General features: G+C 41.2%; 1 long non-coding RNA gene across 5 annotated transcripts in view; it reads left to right on the top strand.

The window, feature by feature from the left end:
* LOC132251394 (uncharacterized) overlaps positions 1-14,928 on the top strand; it is a 399,437-nt gene that overhangs the window by 336,796 nt on the left and 47,713 nt on the right. For all 5 annotated transcript variants that reach the window (XR_009463409.1, XR_009463406.1, XR_009463407.1 and 2 more), the window contains one exon: positions 14,322-14,454. This is a non-coding gene — a long non-coding RNA (uncharacterized LOC132251394). The remainder of the gene's footprint in view (positions 1-14,321; positions 14,455-14,928) is intronic.

Raw genomic sequence — 14,928 nt, 5'->3', positions numbered from 1 at the left:
CCTTTTATTTACTTTTACTTTAATTAGTGCCTGAAAGTCCCGTTATGTTAGGCACTGTACATAAATGTAGTAAGAGTCAGCATTTGCCCTAACCAGCCTACAATCTAAATGCAAAACAGATTAAGGAAATAGTGTGTTATCTTTATTTTAGAGGCAAGAAGCTTGATCCAGAAGGGAATCGGTGTTTTTGCAAATCCTACAGGAAATCTGTGGCAGAATTGGGAACTGAACTTAGTTGCACTCATTTCTTGGTCCTAACCGCTAAGTCATCCTCCTTCCCATCATGCGTTCTCAGTTCTGTCCTGGGCTTCTGATGGAATATCAGATCTTGTTCTGTCCTGTTTGCATTGTTGTTGAACGTTACTTTGTAACTTCAGTACCAACCCAAATGTGATAATCCCCTGGGACCTTCGGCACCAGCAATTCTCCCTTTCATGTCCAAATTGATATATGCGTGTGTGTGTGTATATGTGTGTGTGTGTGTGTGTATGTGTATATATATATATATATATATATATATATATATATAAAAATGTCATTACATCACATGATGAAACCTGTGGGAATAGACTCAACCAGAGTCTATTATATATATAATCAGGAGATCCTGAGGATGTAGCAGCAGTGTTAAGGGGATTAGAAATGGCAGAATCAGGGATGTGCTACTTAGACAGCTTTTCTCTTCTACACCAGTGCCTGGTTTTCATGTACCATGAAAAGGGTGCCACTGTTTAGGAGTTAATCAATATTGTGTGCTCTCCAACCTTTTTCTGGGTTTGTATAAGATGTTAAAGTTGCATTGATGAAGGAGTAATACATTAAGAAAGGTTCTAATGATAAACTAGTTGTGGATTAATACAATTCAGAAGGCAGAAAATGTATTATAACTGTAGTTTATAACATTCTCCCTTTCTTTCTAGTGACATGCTTATAATCCTCTACAAACACATGCTTACAACAAGAGGCAAGGAAAATATTATTAGGTGAATAATGAGTGTTCTAAAATTGTGCTTTCAATCAGTTGAGAAATTAGAGGCAAAGTTGATGTTGTGTCACCTCAGAAATCAGGTCTAGATATTTATTCCAAAAGCCCAGTGGTTGTAGCATTGTGCCCCAAATGAACGCAGTTTGAAATTTTCATCTGATAGGAAAACAATGTGAAGTTCAACGTGGAACCTAATGCAATGAGCAAATCTTCAGCAGAGGTGCTTCTGTTTCTGTAATGGCAATACTGCTGTCACTGCTGGTTGTGGGTAGAAAATTATGGGTGCAGCCACAAGAGGGAACAAATATTAAGGTTTTGACATAGACTTGGAAACGCAACATCTGTTTCAGTTCAGGCTAATCAGGCTGTCAGAGATCTCAGTTGTATTACTTACATCAGCTATCAAAAATTTCAGGCAAAATATAAATAACAAGTGAGACATGTTTGGAAAGCTGTTGCAATGTGTAAAATTGAAGTGAAGCTTACACAACTCTAGAAGGGTTTATTATGTTATACGGGGAGATGCGTATGGGCTTTGATTTACTAGCGCTTTCTTGATTCAGAAAGAGAGGCACATGAAATCCAAATTAACTTTAGTGATCACAATACCGAATGAAACCAATTTCAATTTGTATTGACATGATACTAAGATTAAATCCGAGCCGCCATGTTCTCTTTCTCAGCAGAGCAGCACTTCCAAGCAGCACTTTAAGGATGTAGGGTTGGTTCTCAGTGAGGAATGTCCAGCAAGCGAAAGGAATACGTGAGATGCAGAATGATAACTGGAAACATTTAACTAAACTAGCAGAATGCTGGAATCCATTTAATCTGCCTGCTACTGTATATTAATGTGATGGCCCTGTATGCTGTGCAAGGAAAAGGTCAAGCAGTCTCCACTAAGCATAAAGATGAATATGAAAATCAGAGGATGAACAAAACACCCCAAATTATCATGTATGTCAAGTTAATGTAAGGAAGATTGGTACAATGGCCAAGTAGGAGTCTCTAACAGCTCTATCAAGGAAAATAATAATCTTCTCAGCATCTTTTTCCTGACTCCTAAAATGAAAAGCACCATTAAAATCAAAGCGAGACCCAATCTTTTTCTTAAGCACTGAAATAACATAATCAATATGTTCCTTTAAATTGTAATGAAGGATCTAAAAGAGGCCTAAATCTGTAACACTTGTTCCATTTTGCAATGTTCTATTATCCGCTGTCTCTAACTGTTTGACGGCAAATGCAATTTTTGCCAGAGATTTACATTTATTCAATGGGCTGCTAATAGTGAACTGCTTTTCCTCTCGGCAGCCTAAAAACCAGAAATACCCACTGCACAAAGGCCCCTTTCCAGGAACTGTTCATTTGATGTGTGATTGTCTAAACTGAATCACCATGGAGGGATGTTTTAATTTTTCACTCTGGAGAGGAGGGGGTGGACTTCTGATGAGCCAGCAGGCCATGTATGAGGGGAGAAAATTGGCTATCTATGAACAACTGCATAATATAATGGCATACTTATTATGCTGAAATGCCATAAAATGTAGGATGTAATCCCATTCATCACTTTAAAAAGGAAAATCAGGAAAATGAGAAATAAAAAGCCTCCTGCATTTACATGCACTGAGTTTCCCTATTGCAGGGGTGTTGAGGCATAATTAATAGTACCTTATGTCACAAGTAGGTCCATAAAAATCAGTGGAGTATATTGCTGATCAGTAGGCCAGATTCTCCTTTACACTTAAAGCCATTTTACAGGGCTCTTGCCATTACATTTACTTCCAGTTTAAGGCCACTTTACACTGTCAAAGCAGTTTAAAACAAGTGTCAGGGGGAAGATGGTTTGACCATATACAGAGGGCATGGTGAGCTTTGACTTCCTTTCACTGCAAAACTCTTCATGTTCTTATGTTGTCCTCTCACTCTGCCTTCCTACTCCCATTTGTCCTTTTAACCGCTTGTAACTTGCCTGACTTCTGAGTTGCAAGTGCTCTGGGTCAGGGGCTGTCATTTTTGTTATCTTTATACGGCTCCAAGCATACCCGGGTTTGAAACTGGATTTGGATAATGTTTTCAATATGCTGCAGAGGCTCAGGCTGGAAGTTTTAGCAACTAAGTTCTGCATGACCTAGTCATTTCCTCATGGTAGTTGAAGTAAACAAGAGATTTTCTTTCCAGGTCATGGTATTATACAAAGATTGTTATCAGTTCTGCAGCCCCGCTGCTGTATAAAAATCTCATTACGTATTTCAAAAAGTATGCAAGCAATGTGATTTTCAGGAAGTGTAATTACATTTAGAACTGAAAGGTATGCTTTCTTACAACATTTGACCTTTCTAATAGGCTAGGCAGGACATGTAATGGATGCTTATGCTTTAATGGTCTTAGAGAAATGAGCAAAAGCTGACCTTTAAATGGGGATCCTACTTAGTGATTGCACCAAGAACATATTTGGCATAGGCAAATGTATAATGGGAACCCAGCCTTTTTTCCCCTTTCCATTAAAAATCTGTAATAAAACAGAAGCAGTAAAATAACCAGAGAGACACATAGTGGCTGTTTGCCAGCTGGCTGCATGGGGAAACCCAGGCTTTAGGGGATGAACACCCAACACTTGAACTAAAGCCCATTGAAATCAATAAGAATCTTAACAGTAAAAATCAAAGTGCATTAGATTGCGCCCCCAGGACAAACTCGGTCACTTCTCCAGGGCCTACACAGGCAGCTGATTAGGCCCAATGGCCTAGTGTAGGAGCTCCATCTCTGCTGTGGAGTCCCATAGTTAAATTTGGGGGGTGGGGCAAAATTCATTTCAGGTTAGAAATTATCCACAGCAGGTAATTTAGTTACTGTGAAACAATTTGCAAGGCTGGACAGCTGGAAGCTTCCTAGTTTCCCAATAAAATGTTGCTTCTGCTCTTTAGACCGCAGTCAGCATATTATGGCACTGCATGAAGAGTGAACTGTGCTAAAGGGCCCCCTCAATACGTTATATTTATACTGCAATTAACATATTAGTCATGGCATAAGTGGCAAGAGTGGTACATGTGCACCCAATTACCATAACATGGCAAACCAGCCATAAAAATATTTTACATATAATGTAGAACAGGTTTATAGCTGGTTTGTATGGTGCCTTAAATGGAACGTGTAGCAGGTATGGGCTGAGGTCAACAATCAGCTGAGTGTTGGTCCAGCCTAGCCCACACTGGGACTGGTTCAAGACCCCAGTGCAGTCCCTGGCTGGGGTATTATTAGCTGGTTTGTTTTGCCCCAATCCCAGATTGGGAGCACCTTCTTTGATCTTGCTGGTGTAGGGGAAATCCCAGGCTCCCCCACCAATGGCAGGTAGAAAGTGTGTGATTGGAATCTGACCCCGATCCCAAAATTTCACCTCCTGCCATGCACATGTGGAATGGTAGGAGACAATTGTTGGGATTGGGGATCAGATCTCACTGCTCTTTTAAATGAATGTTTGCTGGGGCCCAAGTGATGGCATGTCTTTGTCTGGACAAGCTTACAGGCTAAACAAAGCCAAATTCTGTGCTGACTTACACTTTATGATTTTAATTGATTGTTCAAAAACCGGAAGAGTTTTATTTAATTGCCTATATCAGGCCTTTACCATGGCATCTGAGCACCTGTATTTCTATTGCTTTGTAACAGAAATACATCAAACTTTGAGCAAACTAACAAAAAAAAAAAAATAGCAAACATTAGACCATAGTGTGGAATTTCTTGCTAGACCTTTTGGACTTTGTTAACTCTCTTCAAAATAAGAGGACTATACACACACAATTTTGGATTGTAGCAAAATGGAAAAAAATCTATTCGATATGTGAATCCATTCCTTAGAGCTACAGGACATAGCCACTACATTCCAGAAGTATCAGCTATTGAACTGATACTGACCTCTCTTGATGTACATTCAAAATTCCTAGTCCTTTTTATTTGGAGAGGAAGGGGCCATTTAAAAACTTAACTTGGAGATGTAGCTTTGTTTCCCAGTTCTGCCCAGGTTTTGAGAGCTTGATCTAGTTGTTTCAGTCTCTCTCTGTGTCTCTAGTCTCCCATGCTTCAAACAGAAGTGATCATTCCCTTGCTCTGTGTGTCTTGTGTTCACTTATGTTACAAGTTCTTCAAGACTCATTGAAGGAAGGGTGGTCCAGGAGTGAGGACATGACTTAGAAAGTGTGGGTTCAAGTTCCAGATGTGCTGTGAGCCTGGACAGGTCACTTAGGGCATGTGTATGCCACTTCCATTATCTTAGAGGTGCTCCCAGGAAGGGTCCACTAGCTTCTAAACACTGCACTCTAGGTTCTACTTGACTTGTGCCAAAGCCTGGAAATTAGTGAGCATAGCCAATTTAAAGTGGTCTTGAGCATGTATCAAGTGGCATGCCCAAAAGTGGTGGTGTTTGCTGATTAGGTAGCTATACTGAGTATATTGCCTAATTTTGAGGCTTTGATATGAGTAAGTAGGAGTGAGTCAGTGTGGCATGATCTTTTGTGGTGCTCCTGTACGTTGTACAGAGGCAATGTAAAGATGCCTTGACTTTCTGTGCGTCTGTTCCTAGTCTTTAGAGCACCAACAGTGCCACTTCTAAGTCTTAAATGTCTGCTGTGATTAATGTCATTAAAAGTTGTTAGGTACTTAAGGACTGTGGTACCAAAGGGCCATATAGCATAGCATAGCATGGATAGAGATGTACAGCAATTAGTACATCGAGTACTCTTGGCATTACTGTAACAAAAATAAGTTACGGAAGACCGAGTGGAGTAAGATGTTCGTTTTCATTGCCATTACTGCCAAAGCAACAACAGCTCCTAACAGAAAAAAAAAATTAAAAACCCACTCTGGAGTATTAGCAGGCATAGACAGTCTGAGGCTTCAGTTTTACTAATATCAGCAAGCCTCCCACATATGGAAAGTACAAGCACTTGGAGACGTATCGTATGCCACACTATGGAGAGATTACTTGACAAGTATTTTATTTTAAAAATGTCACTAGCCTAAAATTAATCAGACCTGTAATGCATGTTTGAATTCATTTATATTGCTGTTGAAAGCAATATCTCAAGAGCCTCAGACAGATGTGTGAAATTTGTTAGCAGGCAGAGCTCTCTTACTGGATTAGAAAATGCCTCCCTTCCTCCCCCTCAGTAAACTCTTTCTTGTGTTTCCCTCCCTGACCTTCCTACACAAACTGCAGGTTTCAGTATGCAAATATTCACGCTGCTGGCCACCCTCGTGGACTTTAGCTAAATTAGCTGCACTTGGGTCTTTTCCACGAATACTGTGTGTGGCCTGTTCTCACTCCTGTGGCTTGTGCGACCTCTGCTTGCCATTTCCTTTTAGATAGACCTGAAGTTTAATTGAGTTTTCTGCCTTGTGAAATCCTGAGATGGCCCCATCTGTTAATAGTGCATAATACTAGGAATCGCCATGTGTGGAAGCCCCAGAGTTCATCCTTGTTAGACCCATAAGCACAGGGGCAGAAAATGGGTATGGCCATGTACAGTATTGCTTGCAACAAATCACTGATTTGGATCCTTTCCAGTATTGCAATCTTGTCAGGGTCAGTGTACACATGATTTTTTGTGTGTGTTCCTCTTGGGGGTAAAAATAACTCTTCTCCTGGGGATTACATTTTTTAAACCATCAAAAAGTCATGCATGTGTGCTTTAATTTGTAGTCTTGCTTAAATTATCCAGAGTCCTTCAAAAGAAAAAAAAATCAATTTGACTTTGGCAGCTGTCTCTATGCTGCCTGCCAATCACCATAGTATCTTGGCTATTTTTAAGTCTCCTGAAATCAGTCTGCATTAAGGCAATAGCTGTGCTTGGATTTAAGCCCAGGACTCTATCAATATAAAATGATTTGTTGCAAGTTTAAAGACGCTTCATCCCTATTCTCTGTCTTTTCATTTACATTTTAAGCCCTCATCAAAATGTGGATCAACAGCACTAACTAAAAGAGCCTTTATTCTCTATCCTGCTTCATGCCTTTTACAAAGAACACTTAAGACCTTACATTCTCAAGTTCCTTCTCGTGGTAGCATGAGGACCAGTTTCCCTTCTGTTGCTACAGAAGAGGGATCAGGGATCTTGAATGAAAGACTACTCCACCGGCCTTGTCTCTCATGAAATTTTAATGCATTGTTGCCAGTGCATGGAAACTACTGAATATCACTTCTACTTAAATTGCATTAAACTTACACTGTGGAGGTGCAGCTATCCCTTCAGGGCACCATCTTGAAGCCCTTGTGTGTCTTATGCTGTTCATAATTGGACAACATTTTATTGAAGCCAAGGAAAATAAGTCAAGGCAAATTAGTCCTGAGGCCACTGTGATGTTTGGGGCACCTTAGGTGCTATAACACCGGACTGCCACACTGCCCTGTGTCTGGCTAGCCTTGTGTACTCTGTTAGTTGAAGCCCTGTCCAGTCCTTGATATAAATTCCCCAGCTATTCTTGGGTCTACCTCTTTTTCTCTTTCCTTCCACTCTGCCCTACATTATGGTGTTGGCAAGGGTGTCCGGCCTTCTCATGATATGCCCAAACCATTGCAGCTTCCTTCATCGCACAACCTCCAACAACAGTTCATAGTTTCCAATTTCTTGACTGATTTGCTGCTTGACAGACTCATTGGTTCGGTGCTCAGTGTGAAACATGAAGCAGCCTCCTAAAGTAACTCATTTTAAATGCCTTAATTCTGTTGTCTAACTTTTTATTAAATGTTCATGCGTCACAGCCATAAAGCATCATGGAGAGAACCACAGCATGCCGCAGATGTAACTTGATCTTCAGTGTAATGTTTCTGCTTATCCAGATTTTCTTTAGCCTTGTTAGTTGGTTGGTGGCAATGGCTATTCTGGTCTTGACTTTCTTTCAGGTGTTAAGTCTTCTGTGATGGTGGCTCCCAGATACTTAAAACTTGTTACCCTTTCTAGTTTTTCATTGCTGATTTTCACATCAGCATTGCTGTCGTTGATCTTGGAGGTTGTCATCGCTTTGCTTTTCTCAGTGCTTATTTCCATTCCATAGCTTTCTACAGTTTTGTCTAGCATTTCTGTAAGTACTTGAAGCTCTTACTTGAAGCACTTCAGATGTCCCTGCTATCAGACCATTGTCATCAGCAAAGCACAGGTTGTTGATCTTCCGCCCTCCAACTGATACAGTTCCTGTGAAATTATCTAAGGCAGCTGACATGATTTGTTCGAGAAAGAGGTTGAAAAGGCATGGTAAGAGCAGGGAAACAAGCCAGAGTAAGAAAACCAGGTTCTATTCCTGTTAAAAAAAATTTTGGTTGCAGAAATTGTTCTGCTGTTGTGACTGACGGTCCAGACACTAGAGGCATTCAGCTCTTTTGACTGTTCTGGGTTAGCTTCTCAGTTGGTGTAAACCTGAGTAGATCTATTATCCAGGTAATTCTCATCTAGCTGGGTGGATTTAAAGCCAGTATGTTCAACTGGGGCAAGCTCCACTGTAGATATTTGGACTGTCTTAGTTCAGTGCAAGTCAAATGAGACTAGATTTACTGAGAGAAATTAAAATTCAATTTAGATTTAACCAGTGTAACGTCCAGCGTAGGCAAAGAGACTGAGTTCTGTTACTGAGCATACTTATTTTGTTGTTCTGGACTCCAGTGGAGTCTGTGTTACATGGACAGCTGTATCTATGTTGTTCTATGTTACATGGACATCTGGCCTGTTGACTTCACTGGCCAGTGAGGGTGCTTGGTGTATTACAGATTCAGGTTCTGAATAGAGCTGCCTTCTGTTAACAGCTGCTCTGTGTGGTATTCAGCAATCACTCAGTGCAAAAGGTGGCACCTCCAGCAGAGTGTAACAAAAGCAGTAATGAGTACTTTTCACTTTTCTTGCTTGCAAACTTGGTGTAACTCTAATTAGGCAGTGTCTGGAACATGGGCCAACCCCATTTACATTGGACTAACACATGAAGCTTTGACTGCTCATGACCATTTAAAGAAAACGCCCTCTGTAGTAAAGTGGCTGTCTCAACATGGGGCACATGAGCTCAGAGGCTCTGATCATCCTCATGTACCATCTGCTGGTTAGTTGCAGGATACTGTACACCAGTATGATGCCTTCATTACACACAAATACATTTGCCCAAATGCATCATATCAGGAACTTTGCATCCTACCCCACTAGCCTGGTTGCCAGTGTTAAGCCACACCCTAGGTCCACCATGAGGATCCCAATTTGTTAGAGAACATAATGCAAATCCTGATTTGTACCATATAGTTCACTTACCAAGAAGACCCCTGTGGTCCAGTATACTGCACCAAGATTGTGCAGAATCCTGCTGGCAGTAGGAATGGAAATGCCAACAAAAACCCTTTTTGTCACCAGTCCTACCATCTTAACCTCCTGGTTTCAAGCTTCCATGCTCTTAATGGATCTTGCTGAACAGAGTTAGGACTGGCCAACATCAACGTGTAGCCAGTCTTCAGAGCTGCAGCGTTTTACACAAGTCAGACTGCAGGTATGGACAGGTGTAGACAAAAAAGCAAGTTGTTGACCAGTGCCCCTATCAAGTTTGATGGCAGTTTGATAACATGGAACACCCCTGAGGAAGCTGCCCTCGCTTGGCTAAAGATGCATTCACTAGGTTTATCATAGATTCACAGACTGTTAAGGGCTGGACGGGACCTTGCAGATCATCGGGTCCAGCCCCCGTGCTCTAGGCAGGAAGACAGCTGGGGTTAATTGACCCCAGTGAGGTGACTGTCTAGTCTCCTCTTGAAAACATCCAGGGTAGGTGAATGCACCACTTCTGGAGGAGTTTATTCCACAGTCTGGAAACCCTGACTATGAAGGAGTGAGTTTTTCCTGATATTAAGCCTGAAGCAGCCTTGCAGGAGGTTGTATCCATTGGTCTTGGTCTTCCCTGTGGGTGCCCAAGTGAACAGTTGTTCACCAAGCTCCTGATGCACTCCTCTGATATAGAGCTAAGCCACTATCAAGTGCCCTCTCAACCTTCTCTTCTTTAGTCTATAGGCCCAGGTCCCTTGGCTTTTACTCGTATGGCTTGATCATACAGGTAGCTCTTTTCTGGACCCTCTCAAGTTTTTTCACATTCTTATTGAAGTGCAGCACCCAGAACTGGATGCAGTACTCCAACTGCGGTCTCAACAGTGTCGAGTACAGCGGGAGTATCACTTCCTTAGTTTTAAATGAGATGCATTAGTTGATGCATGCTATCATGGTGTTTGCCCTGCTGACCACTGTCTCGCACTGACGGCTCATATTCATGTGATGGTCAATCATTACCCCAGGTCCCTTTTGGTTGTGGTGCAAGTCAAGCTGTTACCACCGAGCCTGTATGTATGTTCAGGGTTGTTTGCCCCTAGATGGAGCGTCTTACACATGGAAGTGTTAAACTTCATCTGGTTCCAGTCTGTCCAACTCTCGAGCCTGTCCAGGTCCGCCTGTATCTGCAACCTATCTTCTGACATGACCACGCTGCCCCATAACTTGGTGTCATCTGCGAACTTGGCCAGCGAGCTTTTCACTCCCCCATCCAAATCATTGATAAAGATGTTAAAAAGCACTGAACCAAGCACGGACCCTTGAGGGGCACCACTGGCCACGCCGTGCCAAGACGACACAGATCTGTTCATGAGAACACTCTGGGTCCTACCCTGTAGCCAGTTTCCCACCCACTAAACCATTGAGCAGCTGAGCCCACAATCTTCCAGTTTTCCCACAAGGATATTGTGGAATACTAGATCAAAAGCCTTTTGGAAGTCTAGGTGTATAACGTCTACCTCGTCTACCATGTCCAGGTGGCAAGAGACTTGGTTGTAGAAGGAGATGAGATTGGTAAGACAAGACCTACCTGCAACAAAACCATGCTGGCTGTCGTTCAGCATCTTACCTTCTGCAAGCATATTGCACATAGATTTTTTAATGATCTTTTCCAGGATTTTCCCTGGGATGGAGGTTAAGCTGATTGGTCTATAGTTGCCTGGGTGCTCCCTCTTCCCCTTCTGTCTATACATGTCCACAATGTTGGTCCTCTTCCAATCCTCAGAGATCTCCCCTGTGTGCCACGAATTCTGAAATAGCTTTGCCAGAGGCTCCACAATGACCTCAGCCAGCTCCTTCAGCACTCTCGGATGAAGTCCATCTGATCCTGCTGACTTATAAATGTCTACCTTTTCTAATTGGTATTGCACCCGCTCAGCATTCGCGGTGGGGAGGCTGTCAGATAAGCATTGTCCTGTTTCATTCCAACTGCCTGCATGTGATGACAAGAGCTTCAAGGTTTCTCCTAGACTATGTCTAAGAAGCTCACAGCCCCCAACAGTACACTATGTATCTTGCAAAAAATGACTGCACGTCAGTAGGAGGCTAAAGGATCTCTTTGCAACATCTGCAGATTGGTTTATTCAATTTGCTAAAGAGCTCTTGGCATAGATTCTAAGAAGTTTGGTGCTGGGAGCCGCTTTTTGTTCTGTACGATGGGGTCCTAGCCCATAAGTAGGTTTGCTAGGCACTGGAGCAATACAAATAATAAACACTCTCTTTTGAAGCATAAGGCAGCATTATGAATGTAAGCTTCTGTTTACATATTTCACTAGCTTCAAAAAATGGCTTTGGATATGTGTGTCTGTAGGCAGGGTAATTGCTCCAATCATTTGAGTGCCATATTACAATACAATCTTGCTTCATGGTGGAACATTGTGCACACAGCATATTAGCATACTTTCCTTTTAAATCGTTCTGTTGCCATCCATTTGAATATCAGCAGTTCAATTCAAACCTGTTTAGTAGAAGATCATGGAATAAGCTGCTCACCAGTCTGGCTAAGTGGAAGCCCAATGTCCTGGATATAGTGTAGGTCTTCCAGGATATCCATTGGTACTGGCTCCACCCTATGAAAGAAAGCATTTAGGTTTAATGGCACAAAGGAAACAATAGGTTGTGACCCACAGTTATATAATCTCCTGGCAGACCTCAATGCAGGAGGGCATTGTCTTCAAACCTTTTTCCCAGCAAAAAAGTTAACAGATCAGAATAGTGAACAAATAGGAATAATGCCTTAAAAAGCAAGCAAGCAACAAACAAAACCCTCCAAACAGTCAACCATATAATATCTATGCCATAAACGCTCTCTTTTATTTTGAGGCCTCACATTGTGATGTTATGCGGCATCCTATGCAAAGATGGCCATTGAAAATGTAAAAATTGACACCCAGTCAGAAATATAAGAAAGTGAGTGGATTTTTTTGTCTTGTCCCCTCTTTTATTCCTGTTGTTCCCAAACATTTTCCATTTGTTTTTTTGAAGTAAGAGAAAATGTGCTAAATGCAAAAGCCAACTCTATGATTGGCTAGGGAGAAGTGTTGTTATGTTACCGAACATTTATTTTGAGTCTGTCCCCAGTGCAAAAACACTTAGCCAAATGCTGTGTGTCTGTGCACGTGTGTGTTTTCTTTCACATATTTCCTGCTCTAACTTCCAATGAGCTTGGGGAGAGTTTGCAGTCAAAAGGCCTTAATGCAAACTGTGACAGAAACAGATAGGGAATCTCTTTTGAATGGCCCAGTCACATTGGGTCCGAAGTATAGAATCATAGAAAATGAGGGTTGGAAGCAACCTCAGGAGGTCATGTAGTCCAACCCCCTGCTCAAAGCAGGACCATCCCCAACTAGATCATCCCAGCCAAAACTTTGTTTTGCTGGGTTTTGAAAACCCCCAAGTATTTTCAGACAAGCCAGAAAGACAATATTGTTCCTTCCAGGGACCAGCTACTTTGCCTTCTTGGGGCTTGGAGAGCGGGGGTGCTAAAAATCAACTTGGTGAAAAGCTCAGCTTGCTTTGCTAGCATTTGAGAATAATGGGGAGGGTTTATAAGAGTGGAGGAATTACTGGAGGTGGATTTGAGCTTTTGAGTTGCCTGGTGAGTTACTGGCGTGGTAGGCTTCATTCTGGGGCTATATTTTGTCATGTTTGCATATTGGTTTTGTTGTTTCTGGAGTAATCTCCAGGGTGCCAAGAGGATATGGACAGGTTCCTGTTTTCCAGCATTTCATATAAATAAAGGACATATAAATATATATACTCTAGTTAAATAAAATATTCCAAAGCGTCTTAACTTATGTAATACTTTGAAAATGGTTAATGAATGTGCTGAAGTTTTTCCGCCTTCTAGAAGGGATTTATTTCTCTGTAGTGACTGCTTATACAGTTGAAAAGGAAGATGTAGAATAAGGGGATAAATGAAGAGAGAGAATTGTGAAACAGAAATAAGGTTCTTCAGGAGTGTAAAAATCAGCCATACACACGAGGTTCACTCAGTATTTTGACTATGCAGTCTGAATTGAGATGTTCCAAAGGTCCGCTTTAAATTGCATTTTCTTTTAGTCCCATACATGAAAAGTCCACACATGTTTTTGCATGTGCAACCAGTGAAACAGTCATGTTTTGACTCCCAGGAGTATGTATTTATACTACAGATAAACTACCCTGCTAGATAGAAATTAATGAGAATGATGGACCTGAAATACAGCCAAAGATGATTAGAACAGGCTTAAGTTTCTCACTGGGATATTTTCTCTTGGTAGAGGAATGGTTTTTCAAACAACATGAAAATATATTTTTCTTTTAAATTTTTGGTGAAATGTTATAGTTTCTAAAAACAGACCCACAAACAAAAGGGAAAAAAAAGAAATAATATATTTAGTTAAAATTCTTATTTTTTGGCAAAATTGGAATCTATGTATTCTGAAAATTGAACAAAATGAATGTTTCTCAAAAATAAAAAACAAAACCATTTGCTTTTGATCATAAAACATTTTTTTTGGGGGGGGGAGAGTCATTCTTGAGCTACATCTAAAGAAAATGCTCCTCTTCATCTTTCTTCAATATGTGAAGTAGATAATTTGCTACTAAAAAAACCTTCTAGCCTGATGTTCAGAGGTGCCAAGAATGCCAACTCCTTTTGACTGCATTGCAAACTGCAGTTGCTATAACACCTCTGAAAATGGGGTCATTCATTTCTACTCATGATTTATTTCTTTGCAGTCACAACATTTCACTTAGGGATTGTACTGAGACAGAGCTATCGGCTACATTTGGGTCAAAGATCCCTGTGGCATGTATCTGAAGCCTCAGCTCTGACTTCTCATTGTCTTTAGTTTCTCAGTTTATCAGCACCATAAGCAAAATCTTCCTGGAGACTTTCCATCAGGCCCATTTTGTTGATGAAGGAGGCAACAGCTTCTCTAACACTTTAGAACATGAGTCATAATTTTTGCCGTGAACTGCTACTGCCCCTGCTAATAGATATGTAATTCTTTTAGCATAGCCAGGACCTCAAAGGAGAGAAGACATGTGATGGGAACACGCCGTGAATAGGGAAGACTCATTGAGTTATAAGGAATTATTGAAAAAAGAAATAACTGAATAAAAGGATGCCGCTTCCATGATATAAAGGTATTGTGTGTTGTATTTGTATGTGAGAGAAAGAGAGATGAGAATTTTGTGGCTATGCTCCAGCTGAATATTCCATCACTGCTATGGCATTGACAATCTCATTTAGCTGAAAGATTCTTTATCCTTGACTTCAAGTTGCAGCAGCTCCACTTTATACTTGACCCCCTCCCGTTCTGGAAAGGCCAGGTAATAGTTTGGTGATAGTTGGATGCTCTCACGTAAGCAGAGATCATCTGTTTGGGCTAGAGGATATAGAGAAGGGGTGATTTTGCTAGCCCTGCTGTGACCTAGACCTTTTTCTTAGGAAAAGGAAACCATAGGACCATAGGAAAAGGAAACCATAGGACCAAAGGAAAACAACATTCCCTATAGCATTCAAATGCCCTGGGGTATAGGCTGAGTTCAATGCATCTAATTACTTTGTTGACTCTGGAGAAAAAGGATAATGCGCTCAGTTCAAAAGGTACCACTGGC

This window comes from Alligator mississippiensis, chromosome 7 (genome assembly GCF_030867095.1).
Source record: "Alligator mississippiensis isolate rAllMis1 chromosome 7, rAllMis1, whole genome shotgun sequence".
In the NCBI taxonomy this organism is placed as follows: domain Eukaryota; kingdom Metazoa; phylum Chordata; order Crocodylia; family Alligatoridae; genus Alligator; species Alligator mississippiensis.
Note: the sequence above shows the minus strand (reverse complement) of the source record. Positions and strands in the feature narration are given on the sequence as shown.